Source organism: Dama dama, chromosome 9, assembly GCF_033118175.1.
Source record: "Dama dama isolate Ldn47 chromosome 9, ASM3311817v1, whole genome shotgun sequence".
NCBI lineage: Eukaryota > Metazoa > Chordata > Mammalia > Artiodactyla > Cervidae > Dama > Dama dama.
The window spans coordinates 99,394,158-99,408,243 of NC_083689.1; positions in this window are offsets into that span (position 1 = coordinate 99,394,158).

Here is a 14,086-nt window from a genome sequence, read left to right on the forward strand (position 1 = left end):
GCATTTTTATTTTACTTTCAAAACTAAGTACATTTCATCTTCCAAGTATGGAAGGCTGTCATGGTGTCTATGAATTCCATGCTAAGGCTTATCATTGAATATCACAATTAAAATAATTTATTGCATAAAACAGATGGAAAAGTGACTTAAAATAGATTTTATTTCTGACAGTATAAAAATTAAATACATTTAGTTGAATTTTTAAGAGTATTAGTTAAAATGTAGGATAAAAGAAAAAAACCTAAGCATGTTACAATTCATGTAATAGCAAAGCTTTCCCAGGATTTCTATTGAAGTAAATTATGGGAAGTAAGAGAGAACCAAAGTAAGAGTTTAGCCTTTCAGGCAGTAAGTTCAGTCACTCAGTCGTGTCCCACTGTTTGTGACCCCATGGACTGCAGCACACCAGGCTTCCATGTCCATCACCAACTCCCAGAGTTTACTCAAAGTAATGTCCATTGAGTCGGTGATGCCATTTAACTATCTCATCCTCTGTCATCCCCTTTCCTCCTGCCTTCAATTTTTCCCAGCATCAGGATCTTTTCCAATGAATCAGCTCTTCGCATCAGGTGGCCAAAGAACTGGAGTTTCAGCTTCAGCATCAGTCCTTCCAATGAATATTCAAGACTGATCTCCTTTATGATGGACTGGTTGGATCTCCTTGCAGTCCAAGGGACTCTCAAGAGTCTTCTCCAATACCACAGTTCAAAAGCATCAATTCTTCAATCAGCTCAGCTTTATTTATAGTCCAACTCTCACATCCTTACAGTTCAGTTCAGTTCAGTCGCTCAGTAGTGTCCCACTCTTTGTAACCCCATGGACTGCAGCACGCCAGGCCTCCCTGTCCATCACCAACTCTCGGAGTTTACCCAAACCCATGTCCATTGAGTCGGTGATGCCATCCAACCATCTCATCCTCTGTTGTCCCCTTCTCCTCCCACCCTCAATCTCTCCCAGCATCAGGGTCTTTTCCAATGAGTCAGCTCTTCGCATCAGGTGGCCAAAGTATTGGAGTTTCAGCTTCAGCATCAGTCCTTTCAATGAACACCCAGGACTGATCTCCTTTAGGATGGAGTGGTTGCATCTCCTTGCAGTCCAAGGGATCCCAAGAATCTTCTCTAAGACCACAGTTCAAAAGCATCAATTCTTCGGTGCTCAGCTTTCCACATCCATACATGACTACTGGAAAAACCATAGCTTTGTTTAGATGGACCTTTGTTGGCAAAGTAACGTCTCTGCTTTTTAATATGCTTTCTAGGTTGGTCATAACTTTTCTTCCAAGGAGCAAGCATCTTTTAATTTCATGGCTGCAATCACTATCTACAGTGATTTTGGAGCCCCCATAATAAAGTTTGCCACTGTTTCCATTGCTTCCCCATCTATTTGCCAGGAAGTGATGGGACCAGATGCCGTGATCTTAGTTTTTTGAATGTTCAGTTTTAAGCCAACTTTTCATTCTCCTCTTTCACTTTCATTAAGAGTCTCTTTAGTTCTTCACTTTTTGCCATAAGTGTGGTTCATCTGCATATCTGAGGTTATTGATATTTCTCCCGGCAATCTTGATCCCAGCTTGTGCTTCTTCCAGCCCACCATTTCTCATGATGTACTCTGCATATAAGTTAAATAAGCAGGGTGGCATTATACAGCCTTGATGTACTCCTTTTCCTATTTGTAACCAGTCTGTTGTTCCATGTCCAGTTCTAAGTGTTGTTTCTTGACCTCATACAGATTTCTCAGGAGGCAGGTCAGGTGGTCTGGTATTCCCATCTCTTTCAGAATTTTCCACAGTTTATTGTGATCCACACAGTCAAAGGCTTTGGCATAGTCAATAAAGCAGATGTTTTTTTCTGGAACTCTCTTGCTTTGTTGATGATCCAATGGATGTTGGCAATTTGAACTCTGGTTCCTCTGCCTTTTCTAAATACAGCTTGAACATCTGAAAGTTGATGGTTCACGTACTGTTGATGCCTTGCTTGGAGAATTTTGAGCATTACTTTGCTAGCTTGTGAGATGAGTGCAATTGTGCGGTAGTTTGAGCATTCTTTGTCATTACTTTTCTTTGGGGTTGGAATGAAAACTGACCTTTTCCAGTCCTGTGGCCACTGCTGAGTTTTCCAAATTTGCTGGCATATTGAGTGCAGCCCTTTCACAGCATCATCTTCTAGGAATTGAAATAGCTCAACTGGAATTTCATCACCTCCACTAGCTTTGTTCATAGTCCTGCTTCCTAAGGCCCAGTTGACTTTAGCCCTTAGGCATGAATGAAAAAAGTACAGGAAATTTCTTGCTTTGAGCTTGGTATTCAGTAGAAGTGGGCAAGGTGGAAAAAATAATAATAAAATATAAAATGACTTAGAATTTTCCAGAAGTTTTGATCAACAGTAACCTTGAAATTCTGGAAGTCCAGTGACACATAACTAGAAAATAAATCTTTACCAAAGCATAACATAATTAAATTGCAGAACACCAAATAAAAAGATAAATATTTTAAAAGCTGCCAGTGAAGAAAAACAAATCAATTATAAAAGAACAGTGATTTTTGATCAATTTATTTTTAAAAATGGTATTAGGAGACAGTGACAATGGAAGCATTTCTTCAATGTGTTGAGATAATATAACTGTCAACTTAGAATGCATATGAAGGAGAAATAAAAATACCTTCCTGCTGTGAAGGAGAAATAAAATACCTTCAGGAAAACAAAAACTTGGAGTTTACTACCAACAAACGCAGACTACATGTATCTCAAGTTTGTCTCTGCAACTTCAGCTTCATTTATCCAACTGCCAACCAGACATGTGTCTGATTATCCAATGTGTCATGTGCCCACACACATTATCTTTCAACGAAATCAACTCATGTGTATACATGGTAGAAGATATCAGTGGACGGCCATGACTTTCACTTGTTTGTCTAAGCTAGGACTTGCAGGGCATCCTTGACCCTGTCTCCATTTTTTATTTCTAATCCATGTTAAAGTATGCCTTTTCCCTCATTTCCAGAGCCTGCAAACTCACACATTTCTCTTGATCTTTGCACAGATTCCTTAGGTTACTCTCACCCGTCACCTGGATCAGTGCAGCACAGTCTTAACAGGGATCCCTGCCTCCTGTAACCTTCCTGCCCCTCTTTGGCTGTCTGCTTCATTCTCCAAACAAGAACTCATTTTCCAAATTACAAATGATCTATGCTACAACCGTCTTCATGTTCTGGAAACCACTGCTACCACCTTTGGCCCATTGCTGCTCTGCGAACAGAATGGCTTTGGTCATTCTGCACACAAAGTATGGCGTAGCTGCACTTAAAACGGTCCAATCTGTGGCTTTTCATTTGTATTAAGAGGACATGCTCTTTCTTCCTGATGATATTTTCTGTTATCTTGACTCTGTCTGCATCTGCGGCCTCTTCTTATACCCTCCCCTTCCTCATTTGCCCTGCTTCACGTCTGCTGGGATGAGTTCTCTTCATGTAAGTCATGTTCTTTCCAGCCTCCATTCTTTTTCCTCTGCTGTTTCAGATTTGCTGAGTTGCTCTTCTCCTCGTTCCTTGAACATCTAGCTGGTTCTTAAACGTTCACACTCCAGTTTAGCTCAGTAGCACTGCCTCAGAGAGGTCTTCCCTAGCTCTCCTGTGTAAACTGGTCATCTCTAGCCTTGTTACAGCTCACTGTCGTGTTCCTTTGCTTCATAGCGTTTTTCACAGTCTGAGGGCTTTGGCATACGTCCTTTTAAGATATATTTATTTTTAACATGTTTGTTGGTTGTCTTCCTCCATAGAATGTAAACTCCCTGAGGGCAATGCCTGTATCAGTCTTGTTAATTCTGTAGCCCCTGGTGTTAGAACTGGGTCTGACACATCATGACGATCGTGGTAATAATGGGGGATAACTTGTGTTTACTGCTCACAAAAAGCTAAGCACTGTGCTAAACGTGTTATATGCCTCATCTCATTTAAGGCGCACGATAATTTATAGAATTAAATACAAATATTAACCCTATGGCTTTAAGAATATAATCTGTTATATAAGCTATATTCACTTTAGATCCCAAGTGTTACCTAAGGATTACTAGAAGAAAAAAGCTAGAAAAACTAGGACAAAATAGCTTTGGAAAAACACTAACACTGCCTCAGATTAGGAGAAAGTAAAAGAAAGGGAATATAATCCATATGCTGGGAGCCACAATTTTGTTGTTTTCTGTGCCTGGGTGAACTCCTGGGGTCCTAGCTAATTTTTTTTTTTTTTTTTGGTTAACTGGTATGGTAATCAGTCTCAGTGATGTGCCTTGCTTTTTAAGAACAAAACTTACAATCAGTTTTCAAAAATCTGTTCCGTCTATCTTTGCCTTTTATTTGATGAGAGGCAGGCATCTTTATTCTCTTTGTCAGATGAGCTATCCTGGGTCATGGCGTGACAAACGAGTTTTACAATTTCACAAAATCATCAGCCAGAGATCTTTCTCCCATTTCTGGATGCAAGCAATTGGTGATCTCCTGTGCCAAGATTCTGCAATTAAGCGTAAATGCAAAGCCTCGTATTAAAAGCTCAGCCTTCTTAAGTATCTTCACACAGTATATATACCAAGTGTTCCCTGTGCATCTCCACACATGGCTTATGCAAGTGATGGACCTTTATGTTGTGGGCTCAGGATAAACAATCAGGTGGCTTCAGAAATAATTTTCTGCCTCTGGAACATGGAAGGTTATCAGTTGTCCTCTACAAGAGTCATCGAACATTTGAGAAAAACAGGGCACAAGATGACTGATTAACTTTTTTATTACCACGCAACTAGTAAGTCACAAACTTAGAATTTGATTCCAAATACTCTGAGAGCCCATGCTCGTAAAGATGAATCTATATTTTAATTCTGTAATATTTAATGAAGATGAGATATATTCTGTATAATTGAATAATTTTCCATGTATTATGTTTTTTATCAAATTCAGTATCTGTCTCAATAATGCTTTCATTTTATTTGTTTTCAGCACTTGATAGTTGTGAACATTTATTGAAATGCTAAGAATTTTTAGGTTTGATAAGGAAATGGCAAACCTCACGTATATGTAAATAGAAACAAAGAACAATTTTGGCAGGTTGCACACAGGGACACACACATCTGGTGTGCTCTAACACTTTTTCTTTTTCATTCAAAAAATAGCTCCGTCTTAGCTCCGTATTTTACACCGAGAATTGAGTCCGGTCAGCTAATAGCTTGGGCATTGGAACTGATAAATCAGAATTACAATTACTGCAGACAGATAAAACCAGGCAGAGAGAAGAATGTACAGTTGCCATGTCCCGAGAAATCAGTGGCAATTTTCCTTGGAAAAGTCGAGCTCCATCAGTTTGAGGGAAAAGATTAGAGAAGTTTCTTTAATTAGAAAGTTCACATGCACAAAGCCAGGAAAGTCGTTTTCTCTCAGCCTGATGACGTTTGGGAGGGTGAAGAAGCAGGTTGCTAATTCAGCTCCTCTCCAGTGTTGCTACGGCATCAAGGCTGTCACCTGTTTGATGGGTGTCTCTCACAGCTCTTCCCTCTGGGCGCCAGTCCTGTGTGTCAGGAGGAGACATGCATAAATCCTAATAGAGAGGGTGGATGGTAGATTGGTTCTTAAAGCAGTCAGGAGCTAACAAATTACCATCCCTGGATGAAAAATGAGGTCGTGAAGATTTAAATGTGGCAAGAAAGAAGGTGCTGTCTGCTCAGGAAAGATACTTAGTGTGAACCCATCTGTGGTAATAGATTAATTGTCTTCATTAGCAAAGATGTATATCTTATAGCAGCCATCAATAAATGTTTCAGGTCTACTCAGGAGTGATGGCTCTGTTGATACCAAAGATAAAGCTATTCCCCAACAAAAGTAAAAGTAAATATATTCCTAAACATTTCCATAATCTGATTCATAGTTCCATAATAAAGAATAATTATGTATCAAGTTTTAAAAATGAGGATGAGAAAAGAAGCTCTCTAATAATCTAAATTACATGTAATGAATCATTTTTATCAACCTCTACAGTACCCAGAGAGGTATTTCTGACTGGAGGAAACTGTCTTTACTGGGCTTGCCTGTGCTTGGTCTTTAAGATAATCTGTTTTTTTTTTTTTTAATTATTTAATTCAGTCATGTCCTATCTTAGCTCATAGATTTTTTTTCCCTCCCCAATTCAAAGAAATAATTCCTGCACTTCATTCTTCCATTGCTGTATCATTATTATGCATGATGGACAGTGGCGAAAAAGACCTTAGAAAATATTCAAAGTTTTCATTTTCTAAAGCAATGCCAGGGTATATGATAGCAGACGAAGAAATTAATTAGAGAACATCATCAACATAGTTATCTCTTCAGTAGATTGAGTGTTAACTGCAAGAAAAAAAGAAAATAGAGAGGTAAGTTATTAATATAATCTTAAGTCATAGCATGTAGGAGGCTCTGTAATTCATTTATTTAGCTAGTCATGAAAAAGTGTTTATTTAGCACTTACTATAGCACAAGCAAGGCACAGGTTCAGGAGAAAAATCTGTTAGCAGAAGAAATAAAACATTCCTTCTTTTTAATAGAATTCACGTTCTATTTGGAGAATAAAATAATTTTTTTAAGTAAGTTATAAAAATATTGGAAAGGTATAAAGGCTAGAGAATGAAAACTGAACAGTGTTAAGAAAACTGCGAATGTGGTTGTAAGGAACAGCAATTTAAATGGGCTGGCCCTTGTAAGTCTCCCTAAAGAGTCAAGGGTTTTCAAAGTGATATCTCATTTTGGTTCTGATTTGCATTTCCCTGATAATTAGTGATGTTGAGTGTCTTTTCATGAGTCTGTTGGTCATCTGTGTGTCTTTTTTGGGAAAATGTCTGTTCAGGTGCTCTGTCATTTTTTAATTGGGTTGTTTGTCTTTTTGATGTTGAGGTATATGAGTTCTGTATAGTTTGGATATTAACCCTTTATAGATACGGAGAACACACAGGTGGTTGCCAGAGGGGAGAGGAGGGTGGGGATGAGTGAAACAGGTGAGAGAGAGGAAGAGGTACAAGCTCCTAGTTACAAAATTAATGAGTCACATGGATGAAATGTAGAGTGGGGGGTATAGTCAGTGATGATGTAATATCTTTGCGTGGTTATACTTGGTAACTGGATCGACCATGGTGATCATTTTGTTTCACTGTGTTGTGCGCCAGGAATTAACAGTGTTGTGTGCTGAAGATCAGATTTGTGGTTACTAGAGGCAGGGCATAGGGTGAGATACAAACCTCAGTTATAAGATAAACAAGCAGTAGAGGTGTAACGTACAGCATAATTAATATAACAAGCGCTATTGTGTATTACACATAAAAATTGTTGAGAGTAAGTTCTAAGAGTTCTTGCCACAAGGAAAACATTTTTTTTTTCTTTTGCTCTACTATGAGATAAAGGATGTTCTCTAAATGTATGATAATCATTTCATGATGTATGTGAATCACATCATTGAGCTATATACCATAAACTTAACACAATAGTGTATAACAGGTCAATTATGTCTCAATAAATAAAATCAGAGCAAGAAATAAAACTTTTTAAAAAGTTGAAAGGAAATGAGGGTAATTTGGAATGAATGTTTCTTAGTGAATTCACAGGACCTTTATGATGTTGGTTTTCTTTTAAAGTAGCTTTCTAATTATTTTTTCAAAAGCCACTGCTTTAATCATTTGACTTAAAATGTTTTGATAATTCCACCATTTTTTCCTTGTTCTGAAAATCATAAATATATTTCTCCATCAGAATTGCCAAAAAAAAAAAAAAAACCTTCTTCTGAAACATTACATGTTCCTATCCTGGTCTGTTTCAGAGGGCCTATCTGTCTGTATTTTGTATTAAGACAATGGAGTTCCCTTTTACCTGCAGATGTTTTCTGGAAATGGAAACATTGAATCATCGTTAATATAATACCTTAGACGATCAGATAGTAACACTTAACATTTAAAACGTGCTATAGCACTTTAAAGCATCTTCACATAATTAACATAATTTGGTCCTTTGAAGCATTGTTAACACCTATCTTGCAGATCAAGAAAGTAAAGCTTGTAGAAATTAGTGATGTGAACTTAATCATACTGGCTCGTAAACAGGAAAGCCCAACCCACATTTCAGATTGATTCTAAGTGCAATTCTTCCTTTTACAAGGTGTGGTGTGTGGGTACATGCTAAGTCGCTTCAGTCTGTCTAACTCTGTGGCCCCATGGACTGTTGCCCACCAGGCTTCTCTGTCCATGGGATTCTCCAGGCCAGAATACTGGAGTGGGTTGTCATGATCTCCTCCAGCGGCTCTTCCCCACCCAGGGATCCAACTTGTATCTCTTATGTCCACTGAATCGGGCAGGCGGGTTCTTTACCACTAGCGCCACCTGGGAAGCACGAGGTGTGGTGGGGAGTGATTCCGAAGGACCCTGTCCTCGCCCAGGCTCTTCAGAGCTCTCTTCTCAACTCGGCCTTGTCCTTGGTCTGATAGGGCCAGTTCAGCAAGAATCCTGGTGAGGCACTAAAGAATCTCCCAGTAGGGTAGACCCACCTTTAGGTATCCTTTTATAACTAATCAAATTCCGCAGAGTAATTTTCATCCATTGACACTCCTGGTCTGCCAGCTGGTTATAAGTCCTCACTTGTCTTTGCTGTATTTAGAGCTGAATTTCATCTTTCTTCTTCCCTATTGCAAAATCTTGAATATAGTCTCTTAATCTGTTTAACTCCAGCTGGTGCAACCTTTCTTTGATTCAATCCAAGACAAAAGTCACTACATAGAGAGCATAGGCCATAGTAAACTGTTCCAGGCATTTATCTTAATGTTAATAGTTTTTGTTTTGCCTGATCATTTTTTTTTAACTAGAATTTGTCTTAGAAATCAGACTATTTAAAAATTATTTTTATGAGAATTTTTAGCTTTTGCAAGGAAGTTATCATGGTGTCAAAACTAACTCATTTTCCCCATTTCTGAGTAATGTTGATTCAGTAAAATATTGAATTGAATGAAATTGATGTAACACATAACAGGAGATTAAGTAAATCAAAATTCTTTTATACAAGAATAAATCTGTGACCTGCTAGAAAAATTCTTTTAAGAGATAAGACTTTTTTGGCATTCTCCTTCCATATAACTTAAATCAGTGTGGCCAGCTTTCTCACCTGAAGCATGGAGATAATATCATAGACCTCCTCTTGATATGATTAATTTTGTAATATTAATATTTCTGATAAGCATATATTTGGTATTGGTACCATTCCTAGCACACTGCTCCTACAATCCTTGTAATTTCCTAGGTGGTAAGAATACTGGGAGCATCTTTTATTAAACTCTTTAGTTTTTTTTTGTCTTCAGTTCTGAAATAGCTCCATAGTGATAAGGTGAAAGGAATATCTTAATATTCACAATGAGTTTTTTTAACCACAACCAAGCCTATGTTAATGAGGTGCTTTTTTGGAAAGTTCTTGGTTAACCACCGAATGAGGGCTGGTTGCCAGGATAACCATCCTGTGATTAGAGGCTTGGGACTTTCAGCCCCACGCCCTTACCTCCAGGAAGGAGAGCAGGGCTGGGGGTGAAATTCATCACTAGTGGGCGCTGATTTAATCAATCATCCCGGTTTAGCAAAGCCTCCAAAAAAATTCCTAGGGGGTGCTTCTGGGTTGATGAGCACCAGGAGGTGCTGGGAGGGGGCACCCCGAGAGAGGACATGGGAGACCCATGCCCCCTCCCACATACCTTGCCCTGTATGTCCCTGCTATGTGGCTGTTCATGAGGTGTATCCTTTTATGATAAACCTGCAGTCTAGTAAGTAAACTGTATTTCTGTGTCCTTTAAACTGCTCTAGACAATTCTCAAACCCATGGAGGGGTTTAGGGGTGTCTAATTTATAGTCACTCAGCCAGAAGTACAGGTGACAAATTGAATTTGTAGTTGTCAGCTGAAGTGGAAGAGGGGGCATTCTTATGGGACTGAACCCTTAATTGGTGGGTCTGTGCAAACTCCTGGTATACTGTGTCAGAATTGAATGGAATTGTAGGACACCCAGTGGTATTGGAGATCTGGTCAGTGCAGACAAACGTCATACATGTGGTGATCAGAAGTGAAGTGTTGAGAGCAGAGAGAACTCTCAGGAAAGCTTTTCTTTTTCCTGATTAAATGAGGTTGCATATTTAAACTGCCTAGTATAATATTTGGCCCATGGTAGAAATTCAATAAAAAAAGAGAGACAACCTTTTATTCCCTTTTCCTATTAATAGGCAATTCTAGCATCTTGTCTCCAAAATATAACTGATTAAATTAGCCAGAATCAAGCCCACAGTAATGACAATATGTTGCACTATAAAGGCCAGTATTTCAGAAGAGAGCAAAATAATTTCATAGCAAGGCTGTAATTCACCAAATTGGTTGAATGTACTATCAGTTAACAGTTTTATTAAATTTCTCCCAACTGTATGTTTTATTTCTGTTAAGAATACACAATTTAGTGTATGATTAGAGGACACATTTGGGACTTTTCCTTATGAGAAAAAAGACTTTTTATAAAAATGTCCTCTAAACTTAAAATACTATGGAAACATTTTGAGCTTGAATCTCACAGGAAATTAAACCAATGCAAACTTTTCCAGGTGTTTAAATACTGTATGTATTTTTTCCAAGAACATGGCAACTTCTTTTATCTTTCTCTTTTTCAGTCCTTTGCTAAAGGACTTAAAATAAAACTTAAAAAAACTGCTTCAAGTGAAAGATTCTTTAGAAACAAAATTAACTCTTTCAGGCGATGAGAGTAGTTTTCATCAGTTATTGATCTTATGCGCTTCCCAGGTGGCGCTACTGATAAAGAACCCGCCTGCCAATGCTGGAAACATAGGAGGCGTGGGGTAAATCCCTGGGTCGGGAAGATCCCTTGGAGGAGGGCAAGGCAACCCATTCTAGTATTCTTGCCCGGAGAATCCCATCAACAGAGGAGCCTGGCAGGCTACAGTCCATGGGGGTCGCAAAGAGTTGGACATGACTGAAGCAACTTCGCAGGCATGCATGCACCTATATATTTCCTGCATAATATTCTAGTGAGGAAAAAAAAACAAAAAAACAAAAAAAACAAACAACAAAAAACAACAACAACAACAAAAAAAAATATTCTAGTAAGGTGAAGAAGTTAATGTATCTTCTAAAAGGCTTTCATAAACCCCTAGGGAATAAAAATACCACTCATTGATAGGGTTTAGTTCATTCTTCTATATTAAAAATGAAGTCATGCTGATGACATTGCTGAACATTTGCACGCCACTATTTATGAGCCCAGAGTAGGTGATTTATAGACTTTTGGCCATGAAATTATGAATTTTACTGAGCTATGACCATGTGGAATCATGGAGCCAGCTTGTTGGAGAACTGTATTTCTACACAGTTAGATGACCAAAGTCTGAAAATCACTCATAAAAATTTTAGAAAATAAGCTGAGATAAAACATTTCCCTGTAACGTAGGCAGTAATTATTAAAATCCATAAGGAAATGAATGAGCTGAACTGTGCAGCTCTCTGGGAATGTAGCATTCCCTGCAGAAGGAAAAGCAAATGTGAAGTCCTTGAAGTGTGAGCTTGTTTGTGTTGTTTGTGATTAAGAAGCAGTGAGGACCAATGTGGCTTGCTCAGATTGGTTAAGGAGGGATGTACTAGAAATTGAGAGGGACCCCTGGGTTTGTTCTATTTTTTTTTTTTTTTTTTCTGACATGCACACACTGCTATATTTATTTATTTGGTTGCACTGGGTCTTCGTTACTGCACGTGGGCTTTCTCTAGTTGCAGAAAGTGGGAGCTACTCTCTATTTGCAGGGCATGGGCTTCTCATTCTGGCGGCTGCATTTTTTTTTTTTTTTTTTTTTTTTTGCAGAGCACAGACTCTGAGCAGCAGGCTTCAGATAGCTGAGGTTTGAGGTACAGAGGATCATCACAGCAGTGATAAAAAAATAAATAAATAAATAAATATGAAACAAAGCCAAAACAAATGGCCTCTGGACCAGATCGGCGTGCAGCTCTGCATTACTATTTAGATGGCCTTGAACCCGCACTCTGTGATGGTTGTGAAGTACCCAGGAACTTCCCACGTTGCCTGGACCCTCTCTCCCACTTCTGAAGAGTGAAAATCTCCCCAGGATGCAATGGACAAAATCCTGCTTTCTATCATCCTCAGCTGAAAAGCTATCACTTGGGAAGCTTTTCCCCCAAAAGGCAGATATGATTTTGACTGGGATCTAACACTGTAGGATTCAGTTATGTTTTCAGTTGAATTATCTTGGGTTAGCATTTGAGGAATGAATACCATTTAATTCACTAAAACAGGAAAATCAGGAGGCACAATTTTACATTACTGTGTCTGCTAAAGTTCAGCTACTGCATATAATAAATGTTAAAAATAACTAACTTAGAAAGAAGGTATTTAATTACTTTGTTAAATATCAGATATTATTGAGAATAAAAAATGTGCTTTCTGATACCAACTGAAGTTATATATATATTCCAGATGCCAGCTTATACCTTTTGCTTGTGTTCAACCCACACATAGGTTTTGATAAAATAAAAATGTACAACATAAGGAAGGACTCAGTTCCTTCAAAGTGAATAAAACAATAATTAGGTGGCTTGATCAAGGAATTCCAAGAGATGGACTCAAGTTTGATTTTAGAATACACAGATTGCATACAACTTTTTCATATTGTGAAAGAAAGTGAAAGTGGAGTCTCTCAGTCATGTCCAACTCTTTGCAAACTCATGGACTGTAGCCCACCAGGCTCCTCTGTCCATGGGATTTTCCAGGCAAGAGTACTGGAGTGGGGTGCCATTTCCTTCTCCAGGGGATCTTCCCAACCCAGGGAATGAACCCAGGTCTCCTGCATTGCAGACAGGCGCTTTACTATCTGAGCCACCAGGGAAGCCCTTCATATTGTACAATGGCAATTACTTGATAAATATACTTCTTGTTCTAATCAATAATAATAAGTTAAACATTTAGAAAATAAATATTAATCAAAAATCCCTCTCCCAGTTGTTTAAAAATGTTTTCAATAGAAGTTTGTTAGTCTGGAAACTGTTGTGGCTCTTGGGAAATACATAAAATATTCCTCTCCCCTTCACCACTGTCTCCAGCAGCCTGTCACTGGGTGTATTTAGACGTGAATAACCTTAGAGTGCATGCCAGACGTAGACAGATGCATTGCCTCTTTCCTTCTTTATGATTCCATTAATTAAAAAAAGAAAGCTAATTATCTGGGAGGGAATGTGTTTATTTTTCATGCCTCAGCCCTTCTCGTTGACTGATCATTTGAACCCAGTTATTGTTATACATACTTCATATACTATGTAAGGAGACACAGAGCTTGAATTAACATGTTCAGTCCCTTGTTTACTGTGGGAGAGAATAGCTTGTGTTCCAATGGCTGAGTTTTTATTTTGGAGAGCTTAAGTGTCTATTATAGTTTGTTGATTAATTTGCAGGATTGACTTATCTTTTGAACGGATCTTCTCAAACATTAAGAGCTTCATTGACTTATTGCCTGGTAAATGGACCAGCCTTCTCAGTCACAGTCTGAACCTAGAATGATGGGGTGTTCGTCTCAGCCAACTGCCATTCTACACATGATATAACTACAGGACGTAAGTGAACTACATAATTTTATTTTTCTAATTAAACTATGGTTGGTTTATAATGTTGTGTTCATTTCTGGTGTAGAGCAAGCTGATTCAGTCTTGCATACACGTATTTATGCTTTTTCATATTCTTTTCCGTCATGCTTTGTGACAGGATATTGAATAATTCCCTGTGCTATACAGTAGGACCTTGCTGTTTATTTTATAAATAGTAGTTTGTATCTGATAATCCCAAACTCTTAATTTATCCCTTCTCTATCCCCCTTTCCCTCTGGAAACCATTAGCTTGTTTTCTATGTCTGTGTGTCTATTTCTGTTTTATAAGTAAATTCACTTGTGTCATATTTTGGATTCTACATAGAAGTGAGACCCTATGGCATTTATCCTTCTCTCTCTGACTCACTTTACTCAGCATGACAGTTTTAAAGTCCATCCATGTTGCGGCAAATGGC